Source organism: Rattus rattus, chromosome 10 (genome assembly GCF_011064425.1).
Source record: "Rattus rattus isolate New Zealand chromosome 10, Rrattus_CSIRO_v1, whole genome shotgun sequence".
Taxonomy (NCBI): Eukaryota; Metazoa; Chordata; class Mammalia; order Rodentia; family Muridae; genus Rattus; species Rattus rattus.
The window spans coordinates 12,078,555-12,091,576 of NC_046163.1; the positions used below are offsets into that span (position 1 = coordinate 12,078,555).

At 50.3% G+C, this 13,022-nt stretch overlaps 1 protein-coding gene across 1 annotated transcript in view; it reads right to left on the bottom strand.

Annotated features, from left to right (window-relative positions):
* Ralb (RAS like proto-oncogene B) overlaps window positions 1–10,668 on the bottom strand; it is a 37,847-nt gene extending 27,179 nt beyond the window's left edge. Inside the window, exon 1 of the mRNA XM_032915209.1 lies at window positions 10,488–10,668. The gene's annotated coding sequence lies outside the window, so the exon portion shown is untranslated. The remainder of the gene's footprint in view (window positions 1–10,487) is intronic.
* Between the last annotated feature and the right edge of the window lie 2,354 nt (window positions 10,669–13,022).

Genomic DNA, 13,022 nt, shown 5'->3' on the forward strand with positions numbered 1-13,022 from the left:
ATAACTCAAAGTAAATTTCAGGGGTTAGGGAGGAGGCTCTGCCCAGAAAGTGCTTGCCATGCATGGGGACCTAACTCATATCCCCAGCCAACTCCCTCCAACAACACACATCTGTAGCCCCACGTACCCTGGGAGAGATGAGAGAGGCAGCCCCCAGAGCCAACCCAGCCAAAACTGTAGAGGGAGAGCTTCAGTGAGAGACCTTGACTCAAAAAACTGGAGCACGACAGAAGCCAGCCGACGTCTGGCCTCCCAGAAGCGCGTGCAGAGGCATGCACACCTGCAGACATACACCATAAGCACACGCCCCGTAGATAAATGTGAAAGGATAATGCTCAAAAAGCACCTTATCCACCATCTTGAAAGAAACAACTCATTATTTTCAAAAACTTGGTCCTCAGAAGGTGGCAAAGAGATGGGTGGCTCTGGGCTAGCCTTGGAAATAACAGGACCCTGTGACAAACAAAAGGGAAATAGAAGGTAGGAGGGAGGGAGGGAGGGAGGGGGAGAGATGGAGGGAGGAAGGGGAGGGAGCAGGAGAGGGGATGGAAGGAGGGAAGGGATAGAAGTGGGGAGGGAGGAAGGCGGGGAAGAAAAGTAGGTTGGCCGGCTTGTGAGGTGTCTCATCAGTTAACACATATCCAAGCTCAGTTCCCAGCACCCATGTTGGGTGCTTGCCTGTATCTCCGACTGCAGGAGCCCCAAAGCCATTCTCTGTACTCCACTGGCACCTGAGGTCACATCATACGCTGACAGATGCAGACACCGACACAGAGACACACACTAATTAGAAACTAAAAGTGACCTCTTTTTGTCACTGTCGTTTTAAAGGAAGGGAACATAAAATGGTTGTTTTTTGAGCCACCCCTGAGAATTCAGAAGTAAACACCAATAGGCCATTGACACAAAAAAATAAACGAGAGAGCGCCCACAGGAAGGTAGCCATGCGGTGTGCAGTGTGGGGAGGTGCCATGCCATGCCCTCGCCTCCGGGGTATCGCCCTCACTGCGCTCTGCCTCCTGGCGCCATTTGTACCACTTGGTGAAATACAGCTGTCAATCTGGTGGCCAGGATGCACATTCTCTGTTTAGAGTTCTTTTTCAAAACATTCAATTTTGTGTTCATTTTCAAAGGTTTTTCCTCTTACTTATGTGCCTATGTCTGGGGTGGGGGTGGAACTGAGTGCAGGTGCCCATAGGGGTCAGACGAGGGCATCAGGTGCCCTACAGCTGGAGCTGCAGGTGCTTGTGAACTGCTCAAGTGGGTGCTGGGAACCGAACCCAGGTCCTCGGTCAGAGCAGTACACACTGAACCATCGAGCCATCTCTCCGGCCCTCGAACATTTATTTACTAACATGTTTTAAGCAGAGTTTTTTATATGCAAATTCAAATTTTACTAGGTCATTCTCGAAAGTGTTGAGAAAGGCACAGTACCACTGAAGGCCAGTCAAGGTGCTGTGAAGTAGAAACTTAAGGGTTCGTTGGAAAGTCTGCTAGACAGTGTTTTGGCAAACACATGAAGGAACGTTTCCTTAAAGTGGACACCGGTGTAAAAGGCTAAGGCAGACTCGTGCAGGAACATTTTGCTGAAGCAGACACAGGAGGGGGTACGCCCTGCTCAAGCAAGCACGTGAAAGGATTCATGATGAAAGATTCTTTGCTAACGACAAGTACGTATTGGTCTGCCTTACACTGTGTAGCTGAACTACATTTACCGGGACTCCGTAGAGAGAAAAGCACTGGTGGTGTGCTGCAATTCCTAGCTACTTCCTTGGACTCAGGATAATTGAAGGCCCGTGCTGAGGCAAGTCACGTGGAGGACACGTGGTGTTCGGAGGGGATAAATAGGACTCCACAGAGTAATGGAGGCGGGGCTTGGCTTGCTGGTATAGCTAGCCGTGCGATGCTTGTAGGTCTCGTCTTTGCCTGGCTGTCTCTGCTAGGCCGTGTCACTGCTGTTGCTAGCCCGACTCTACCAAACTGGACTGTGGTGCATCTGTGAGGTGTCTGTGAGTGGATCGAGCTGCTGCTGCCGACCTGCGAACTGAACTGCTGACTTCCAGACGACGCAGATGGGCCACCGGACCTCTTTGCTCGCTCTTCCCGGTGTGGCTGTGGTAAATCTCTTCTCTCTGCTTTTCACTACAACCGGTCCGTTTAACTGGCCTGCTGAGCCCAGGCTCTGACTCCAGAAGCTCCAAGAACTCTAAGTTCCAGGCCTCTTCTCCAGTTTGCCTTTCCTTCACTCAACCTGACACCGCCATACCACGGACCTTGCCTGACCCTGGGCTCTCCACTCCACCTCTACCCTTGGAGCTCACGTTAACCAGGGGCCACCCATTTTGTAAAGCTCTCCCGTTAACCCGCTTCCTTAGATTCTTGCTCTCCGCACCCTCACAGCCGACTCTGTATACAATACCCCAGGCTAACAGGAATCAGAGAAGACCCGGCAGCAAGCGTGTTCTATGACGACCAATCGCATGGCATAGAACCTTCTCCTTCCTCTAAATGTGTAAGAAGGGAGCCTCACTCTGCCCAGTGAACCTGATTTCACCCAGGGGTCCTGATATGCTGCCTTTGGTCTGTCCATCTGTGGCATTAAGGCGAATTATGGAAGAGTTTATTCGGGGTCATGGTGCCAGGAGGTTAGAGTCCAAGGGCGGTGGGGGTGTTGCATGGCAGTGATCACAGGCATGGCGACTGCAGTAGTGACTGAAAGCTCACAGCTTGAACTACAAGCACGAAGCCAAGAGAATAAACTGGAAATAGGCAAGTCTTTAACTCAAAAAGGTTGCAAACTCTCCTCCAACAAGACTGTACCCCCTGAACCTCCCCAAACAGCACCACCAACCAGATACACCTATGGGGGACACAATATTCGAACACCACAGCCCCAAACCTGCACTCTTTCCAATCACTCGCTCAGACACCAATAAGTGCCAATCCCAGCACATTCTTTTTGGGCTCAGCTGCCACACCAGGCTTAGGTGATATCTTGCCAGGTCCTCCTACAAAGACTCACTCTACCCCTGACCCCCACTACCTGCACTAGCATGCTGTCCGGGGAAGGAATTCAAGAGAAAACCACATAACCAGTCTCGAGGCACTTCGCTTTAAATGCATTTTAAACCACAAACCAGGATCATCATCCGCCCCCCTCTGAGGCTCCACTGCCCTGCTGGTTTCCACTTGGCAATGCCCGTCCTTCTAGACTGAAGAGCTCACTTTCACCCAGGGCTTATCTCTTCTCTAAGGTTTTCTCCCTGGCTCAGGCTCTGGCTGCCACCCTTCTTACTCCTCCATGTTCTCCCTGGACTAAGCATCCATTCAAGTGGCTCCCTGTGTCTCCTCAGACTGGAGGACAGAGCCCAGGCCCCTCCGCCTTCCTCACCCCATCTGGTTCAACGGTCCTCAAATGGATCTCTCCACTCTTCATACCTCTACCCTTAAAGTCCGATCCTCAGGCTAGCAAGGTATCTTGGCTGGAAAAGTCAGGTGTTGACAACCTGAGTTCAGTTCCTGGGAAGCACATGGAGGAAGGAGAGAGCCTACTTCTGAAAGCTGTCCTGTGAGTATGCAAGGGTTTATTTGGCTTACTTCATTGAGGGAAGTCAGGGCAGACACAGAACGTGAGGGCAGGCTTGCTTGCCATTCAGCTTTTAAGCAAAGAATGCACTCACTGACAAGGAAGTACAGCAGAAACCTTGGAGATCACTGCTTGGTGAGTCTCTGGCTCAAGATTAGCTTGCTTTCTTCTGTCACCCAGAACCAACTGCATAAGGAATGGAGCCACCCACAGTGGGCTGGGTCCTCCTACATCAAATAACAATGCAGACAGTCTGCTACAGACAGGCCCACAGGCCAAGCCCTCGATGGAGACTTTCTTCTCGGGTGACTCCAGGCCGTGTTAAATTGGTAGTTAAAGCTAACTAGGATATTACTTGTGTATTTGTTTATTTAATGTGTGTGTTTGTGTGTCTGTGTGTTTGTGTGTGTGTGTGTGTGTGTGTGTGCTCGTGCGCAGACATGTATACATGGAGGTCAGAGGTCAACATCAGGTATATTCCTCAATCATATTCTGCCTCTTATATTTTTCCCTGAGACAGGGTATTGTGTAACCCAGGCTACCCTTGAACTCTATATACCTAAGGACAACTGTCAGCTCCTGATGCTCCTGTTTGCACAACCTCAGATTGGGGTTTATTAGTATGCGTCTTCATACCTGATTTTATGTGATGCTGGGGATTGTGCCCAGGGCTTCATACACTCTAGGCAGGCACATCCCCATACTGCCACCACATTTTTGAGACAGGGTCTCACACTGGCCTGGAGTTCACTGATCAGGCCACATCAGCTGAACAAGCCTTAGGAGAAGCCCTTGCGTCCACTTTCCCAGCACTGGGATTACAAACTCAAGCTGCCAGGACAGTTCTGTTTTGCTTTGGTTTGTTTTAACCTGGGTCCGGTGTGTGCTAGCATTCCAAGACCTTACCAACTGAGCTGGCTCCCCAGCCCATGTGAACTTTCTACACCAGCAAAAGGTAATTCCCTTAGCACTCCAATGGTTCACCATTGATACAATCTAACCCCTTTTCTGAACAGGCCCATAAACCTTTGCCCGGGCGGCCCTGCCTCTCCCAGTCGCTATGCTCAGCACTTCCTACCTACTGCTCACCCCCGCCCCCTCCCAGTCGCTATGCTCAGTGCTTCCTACCTACTGCTCCTCCTCCCCCCAAGACTGCACGGAGGAAGGAAGTCCTGAAGCAAAAGGAAGCAAGGTCCAGCCAAGCCTTTGCAGACAGGGTTGCAAATATGGCTCAAGCTAGCAGAGTGCTTGCCCCTGTGCTTGAAGCCTTGGGTGTCATCCCCAGAACCGCACAAAGCTGGCATGGTTTGCCTCTGTAATCTCAGCCTGCGGGAAGTGGAGACAAGAGAATGGGGATTCAAGGCTGTCTTCAGCTACACAGAGAGTTCAAGGACAGTCTCGTCTACATGAGACCCTGTCTCAAAAGAACACAAGTAGCACAGCAGACAGACTTTGTAGTCATGCAGTAGAGAGAGGCAGTGCCTGTGTGAAAGAAGACCAGAGGACGGGGCCGGGAAGACACTACAGTGGATGAAGAAAGCATCCGCCATGCGAGCATGAAGCTCTGGTTCCAGATCCCCAGGACCCATGTAAACAGTGTTGTGACATGTCTGTAATCCCAACAGAAGAGAGAGGGACAGGACAATCCTTGGGGCCCAGTGGCCAGCCAGTCTAGCAGAATGGGCAAGCTTCAGCTAACTAGAAACCATATTTCAAAAAAAGAAAGGTGTCTGGGTATAGTGTTGAACATCTCTAATCCAGCATCTGGGAGGCAGAGGCAGGCGGACCTCTGTCAGCACCAGGCCAGCCTGGTCTACATAATGAGTTCCAGGAGAGCCAGGATTACACAGTGAGACCCTGTCTCGAGAATACGAGAAAGACCCCTCTTTCTGCCATCTTCCCACGCTGTCACTATGAATGTCCTAACAGATGCTCTCAAGGGTATCAACTGCTGAAAGAGGCAAACGCCGGGTCCTCCTCAGACCGTGCATCGAAGTCATAGTTGGGTTCCTAACTGTGATGATTGAAGCATGGTCACGGTGGTGAGTTTGACATCACTGATGATCACAGAGCTGGGAAAAATCAGTGTGCACCTCACAGGCAGGCTGAACAAGTGTGGAGTGATTTGATGTGCAGCTCAGAGACCTAGAGAAATGGCAGAACAGTCTGCCCCCACCTGTCGGTTTGCTTCTGCCATAGCGACAACCTCATGGGCCATAAGGAGGCAAGACCAAAACACACCAGAGGGACACCCCTGAAATCCTTTTTCTTGAGATGCAAAACATAAACATAAGGACATGGACAAAATAAATAGATAAATAAAATTGAGTTAAATCTAAAAAAGAAAATAGTGAAGCAGAGGGACAGGTGAGATGGCTCAGCAGAGGAAGGTGACGCCACCAAGCCTGGTGACCTGAGTTCTATCTCTGGGATCCACATGGTCAGAGAGAGAGAATCCACACAAATGCACACAAACGCTGTCCATGCACACAAACAAATACATGTCTTTTAAAACACACACAGACTGATAATCATTTTAAGTTACTCACTAGGTAGATCACGTTATCAACTTTTTCTTTCCACCAACTTGTTTTACAGTTGATCTAAAAGAATCTGTGTTCTATTTGGCGTGGGGAGCAGCAACATTTAAATTTGTAATTTCTAAAGCTATTGCATATTTGGCTGATTAACTCTAGCATCTAACAACGAAGAACCAAAAGAAAGAACATGGAATCCCAAGTATACTATGGGAGCTTCTAGAACAGCAGGAACCCAAAATGTTTCTTTAACCTCTACCGTACCCACATGCTTTGAGAGGCACCCTAACAAAAACCACCTCAGTAGCGTCTAGTCTAAAGCGTGTCTCTAAAATAGAAGCCAGGCAGGGTGGTATACGCCTTTAGTCCCAGTACTTAGAAGGCAGAGGCAGGAGGATCAGAAGCTCACAGGAGTGCTGGAGAGATGGTTAAGAGAGCCGGTTGCTCTCCCAAAGGACCTCGGTTGGGTTCCCAGCACCCACACAATGACTCAAACCCACCTCTCTCCCCTCAAGGGATCTGGAGCCCTGTTCTGACCTCCTTTCACTCCTGCACATACATGGGACACATAAACAGACACAGGCACACACAGATACATAAAAATACATGTAAAATTAAATTTCAAAAAAAAAATTTCTGGGGTTGGGGATTTAGCTCAGTGGAAGAGCACTTGCCTAGCAAGTGCAAGGCCCTGGGTTCGGTCCTCAGCTCCAAAAAAAAAAAATTCTTACTCATCTAACAGCAGATGCTGTTTAGAAGTGTCTACAAACACACACATGCACACGCACACGCATGCACACGCACACACACATGCACACGCACACACACGCACACGGGACTCCAGTGCTAGTAGGGAATAGGTCTGTGGTAGACCGTTTGGCTTAGGGTATGGATTCTTGTATTTTGTCTTACTGGAGACCTTCCCAGTACACAGAGTTCCACACGAATAGTTCTGATTCCAACTGCAGCTTCAGACAAAGTCTCCAAACAATGGTTCCCACATTCAGAAATGAGATGAATGGGAAGTTCGGTCACAGACTCCAGAGAGTTTCGCCATGATGTTAAGACACCGCACAAACTTCCAGGGTCCAAACTTTTTACGGAGCCTTAAGCCATCCTCCCCAAGGAAAGGACCTTGAGGGACTTCAAGGCAACAATGACGATATTTTTCTTCCATTCTTTGTGTCTGTGTGCTTGCACCTCTGCTTGTGCTGTGGGTGCTCTGCACACGCATGCACACACATGTCGAGGCTGAAACGGATGTCAAGAGTCACCCTCAGTGGAACCCAGAGCTCATGGGTACAGCGTAGCTCATGAGCTGGCCCCCTTTCTCCAGGAATCCCGTCTCCACCTTTCCATGCTGGAATTACAGGCAGCCCACAGTGCCCGCCAGGTATTTATTTGGGCTCTGGGGATCCAAACTCCAGTTCTTACACTGGTAAGGCAACTGCCTTAACCACTGAGCCATCTCTGTGCCCTAAGAGTGAAAAACATCTGAGGCTCCACCGCCAGCACCGCAAACACCTCTAATTCCTCCCCCATTCACCATCCACCAAAAACTCTCCAGACCCCATTTAAGGTTCCAGTTCTTGTGTTCCTATCTTTACATGTCTAGGTCCTATTTTCCAAAAGCTATCTAGTAACTCACATCCACACTCTTTCCATGCAGAATCCTGGAACAACATCTCCTCCAGCACAGAAAAACCTCCCTGGGATCTCAGATAAGAGCAGCTGCTGTTTCCAGTGGGAAGTAACTGGAAAGGAAGGGGAGGAGCTGAGGATGGCGGGAGGTGCTTCACATGCACACACACACACACACACACACACACACACACACACACACACACACACACACACACACGTAAAGACTCTGAGGAGGCCAGAAGCAACAGAGTACCTGCAGGGGCTGCACCTAAGTTAATTCCCCCTCATATTAGCTTTCTGTTAGTGGGACGAACTTAAGACTGCAATTAAAAAGAAAGGAAGAAAAGCTTCCAGGCCAAAAGGGACTTGTCACACAAGCCTGGCAACCACAGTTTGATCCTGAAAATCCAACTAAAAGTGGAAGGAAAAAAAATACTGTGCAAAGCCTCCTGTGACTGCCACATGTGTGCACAGCATGCAAACACACGACAATAATAATAAATACCGTGGCTGGGGCTGGGGAGACGGCTCAGCAGTTAGAGGATGTGCTACTCTCCCAGAGGCCTGCTTGGCTCCCAGTGCCCATGCAAGGCAGCTCACAATTATGACTCCAGCTCCAGGGGATCCCATCCATGCCCTCTTCTGACTTCCAAGGGTACCTGCGTGCCACCCCCTCCCCCCCCACACACATAAAAATAAATCTTAAAAATATATACATATATGGGGGCTGGAGAGATGGCTCAGTGGCTAAGAGCACTGACTGCTCTTCCAGAGGTTCTGAGTTCAAATCCCAGCAACCACATGGTGGCTCAGAACCATGAGATCTGATGCCTTCTGGTGTGTCTCCAACTATGGTGTACTCATATACATAAAATAAATAATACTTTAAAATACATATATGTACATATTCACATATAAATAAAAATAGAAGAATGCATGCATATACATATGTATACACACACACTCATATACACACACACATCAGAGCTTCAGCCATGGCTTATTGGGGTTTTTTTTCTTTTGGGTTTTTGGTTTTTTTGGGTTTTTGTTTTGTTTTGGTTTGATTTTTCGTTTTTGTTTGTTTGTTTGTTTGTTTGTTTGTTTTGCTTTGGGGTTATCTCATGGAGGAAGTGCATGATAAAAGAAGCTATTTACCTCTTGGTAGACAAGAAGCCGAGTCATGAGGTGGACAGAATCCCCATATTCCCTGTAAGGGCCCAGCAAGACTCTACACCCACCAACTCCCACTAACATCACAGGATGATGACCAATTCTTTACTGCATGAGACTCTGAGTAGGGGGCATTTCATGGAATCCTAGGACCACCCCCACTCCCACACCTTCAACACTGCCTACTGGATTGGAAGCTGAGGTGGGTGGTGGGCGACCAACTCTGTTATTGCTACATTGATGCTAGAGCGCAGAGAAGACAAAGGACCTCCTCTAGACCACAGCACTAAGAAAATTCCAGAAACAGTCTGGGGATTTGGCTCAGTTGGTAGAGTTCTTGGGCATATAGGAAGCGGTGTGGTGTGTGTGTGTGTGTGTGTGTGTGTGTGTGTGTGTGTGTGTGTGTGTGTGTGTGTGTGTGTGTGTTCCATCCCCAGCACTACATGGACCAGACATGGTAGAATACACGCTCAGTTATCACAGCCCTGGGTTCCGTCCCCAGCTGGGGGAGAGAAAGAAAAAAGTTCACAGCCTGGGCTACAAAGACCATGTTACACACAAAGTTTGGTCCAACCTTAGTTCACCTTCATCACCTCCTTTAGGTTTAAGCAATGGCCCCACTTTGATATGTTCTAAGACTTAACATGCAAGATCCTTGATTAAAGCAACCTTCACTTGCACATCAGAAGCACAAGCCCTACCCCTCCCATGATAAGCCTTGATCATTCAACGTCTCCCAAACTTAAGAAGACTGATTAAGAAATGAAGGTGCGCGCGCGGGGTGGGGGTGGGGTTCCCCCGCTGGTCTACAGGGGTTGAAAGCAAGTGAGGGTAAGATCAGTCCACTCCAGACTCTCCCAGAACACTCTGGTGACATCAAAGGCCCTGGGTTCCACGATTCACTTGGAAATGAACACAGTGGGAGGAAGGACCCCGCTGTGGGTGCCGCGCCCTCTGGGGCACACAAGTCTGGGCCACACGCTGGCTTGGCTCAGAAGACCTGGTCAGGAAAACCCTTCAAGTCACCCTGCTTCTAAAAACCACCTTTGATGCTAGGCACGCTCCGAAAGGCAATTGGAAGGCTGAATCAAAAAGTAATTCACAACCAACTAACCCCCACAAACTTCTTAAACTTAGCCCCCAGGTCACCCGAAGTACAAGTTCCTACCTTTAAGAAAGAAGTTTGGGCTACATTTTATCGATTTGAAAGGGACTGAGGAAGTGGACCAACTCAGGAGGGAGGCCCGACAAGGCAGGAAGTGGCCATTTGTGGAAAAAGAGAAGGACGGGCAGCAAGGGAAAAGAAACTGGGGCGCCTCCCCCATGTCCTCAGCACCCCCAGATCCGGCTGGGAGGCCCTCTAGCTTTCCCGAAAGACACCTCTCAAGCCAAGCGGGGTGCGGTCCGGGGCGTTGTCCTTCTTCAGGAAACGTGTCCCTCCCTCCAAACGTGGAACTAGGAGGCCCGCGATCGTGCGAGGAGCGCACTCACTTCCCCATCCCAGGGCGCACCCCGGGTCTGCGGTCCCCTGCGGGGCACAGCATCCTTACCTGAGGGAGCCGTCCCACCGCCGCTCTGGCTATGTGCACAACCAGACTCCCGGCTCTCACGCGCGCCCCGCCCCGTCCTGGGGCCGGACCCCAGCTGTCCCCAGTCGATTTGTCATTGAGCAGTCGTGAGCTCGCGCGTCCCCACCCCCCGGAGCGCGTTCCCGCTGTCCGCCCGGCAACCCCAGTCTCTCCAGAGGCAGCCCTCCCTTCCGTTCTCCGAGGCCACGCCTACCAACCAATCCGAAGCTGCACCTCCAATCCTTCGCCAGTGAGAAAGTGCCTTGGGCATGGAGGCGTGGCCCCCCACGAAACGGCCCCACCCATTCCTCCTTCCTTTTGGCTCCCCCTCCAGACTAGCGCACGTGACCGCTGCTGCAGAGGCAGAGCTTGGGAACTGGCTGGGGACGCCTGGCGTGGGCGGGTGCACTCCCGGGGAAGCCGAAGCGAGGCCAGAGTTGTGAAAAAAATAAGGACAGAGCTGATAAAAGCCATCGGGGAGGACTGGGTGGCCAAGTGTGACTTGCGCGCTGGTATGGGAGGGGACAAGCATCTTTGCAGACCCTTGGGCAGGGACTGGAAACTGCAGGTGGCTCCTCAAGCTTGGCCCATAACACCTAATTAGTAAAGGAGTTACAGATATTCATTTGACCTAGGTCACAGGCAAGACCAGGAACCCTAACCCTAGCCTGCCTGCCGCAAGAGCTACAAACTGCAGGCTGCCCTTCCATAGGAGGTTTCCTATGCCCAGGAACTTGTTATTTTCTTATAGGATTTCTACTAGGGTTCATTTTCCTAGCTGAACATTAGCCACTTCCCACTGTCACAGTTGTGTGACACCCTACCCCACCCCCCAAACAAACTCCTCCGTGCTTCTCACTGTATGGCAATTAATAATACAACGTTTGTTTCTGGTCTTTAAGGAGGGAAACTGATAACAGTAGCCTGCACTGTGTAATTATTCTTGCTGATAATTCTAAACTAGGATACATATGTATTATATCAGAGGCTTTTGTGCTTTGTTTAAATGGTTCCTCACCAGCAACTAACAGACCTAGTCCTCCCACTGACAGCATAAGGAGAAGTGAAGTCTCGGGCTAGCAGGTGGCTAAAGCAGGAGTAAAGACACCCGCAGAGGCAAGCCCCACAGCCTCAACAGACTTGGAATCCACATAGAGGAAAGAGAAAACTGGCTCCCTCAAGTCCTCTAATTCTCCCTCTCCCTCTCTCCTCTCCCTCCCCCCTCCCCCCCCCCCCCCCCCCTCCCTCCCCCCCCCCCCTCTCCCCCTGTCCCCCCCCCCCCCCCTCCCCTCTCCCCCCCCCCCCTCTCTCTCTCACACACACACACACACACGAAGGCTCTGTGTGTGTGTGTGTGTGTGTGTGTGTGTGTATACGTGTAAATTTAAAAGATTGATTTAAAAGAAAAACTGCTGGGGCTCTAAGGGAGAAGTAATAGGAAGCTGCTTTAAAATATATATACGTGTGTGTGTGTGTGTGTGTGTGTGTGTGTGTGTGTTTTTCTTTCTTTCTCATTTTTTGGTAGGGAGGGAAAGTTGGTCTTGTTTTGTTTTGTTGTTTTGTGAGACAGAGTTTCTCTGTTTAACTGCCCTGGCTGTCCTGGAATTCTCTTTGTAAACCAGGCTGGCCTCAAACTCATAAAGATCTGCCTGTCTCTGCCTCCCAAGTACTGGGATTAAAGGCGTGCAGCACCATGCCCAGCTACGTGCATGGTGCTTCAGGTGCATGGCATATATGTATACCACATGGGTACCATGTGCCTGCAGAAGAGGGTTTGGATCCCCAGGAACTATGTGAGCCATTGTGTGGGTGTTGGGAACTGAACCTGGGTCATCTGCAGAAGCAACAAGCTCTCTCAGCTGCTGAGTCAACTCTCCAGACGTTACAGGAGATTTCAAGCAATTCTCTGCAGAGTTCATAACCTGGGAGAATCACACTGAAGCTTGCCGGAGTCAGGAAGTGTGGGCTGAAGGAGAATTCTTCCATGTTACCAGCAGTCACTTAACCTCCATGCACCTCTGATCCCAGCTGGCCAGTAGGAGCGATACCTCTGAGCTGCAGGTACACAGGGTTAAGTGAGGTTACACATGGAGCTGGTGAGACAAACACCAATGTGGACTTTCACAGTGAGGGCAGATTAGGCTGCCATGAAGACTTGCTGCAGCAGGTCCAGACTTCCTCCTCAGGCAAACCCCTACGATCAGATGCAAGCTTAGACAGTAATCTGTCCACCTGTGTAAGGACAGGTTCAGGAGACAGTTGAGAACTGAGTATCAGACAGGCCAGCATTCCCCTGCCCTCCCCACCCCCATGTAGCCTCCCAGGCTGTGGTCCACCTTTCCTGGAGCTGTTACTGCTGTCCTTTTCCTTCCGCATAGGACGCACTGGGCTGTCTGAACCCCAGAATGCATGGGTTCCACCGGAACCCCACAATCAGAGTCTAGACATTCCAGGCCCCATCAGAGAGTGACAGACACAGAGATAGGACTCCCTGCAGGGACTCTCACATAGGACATG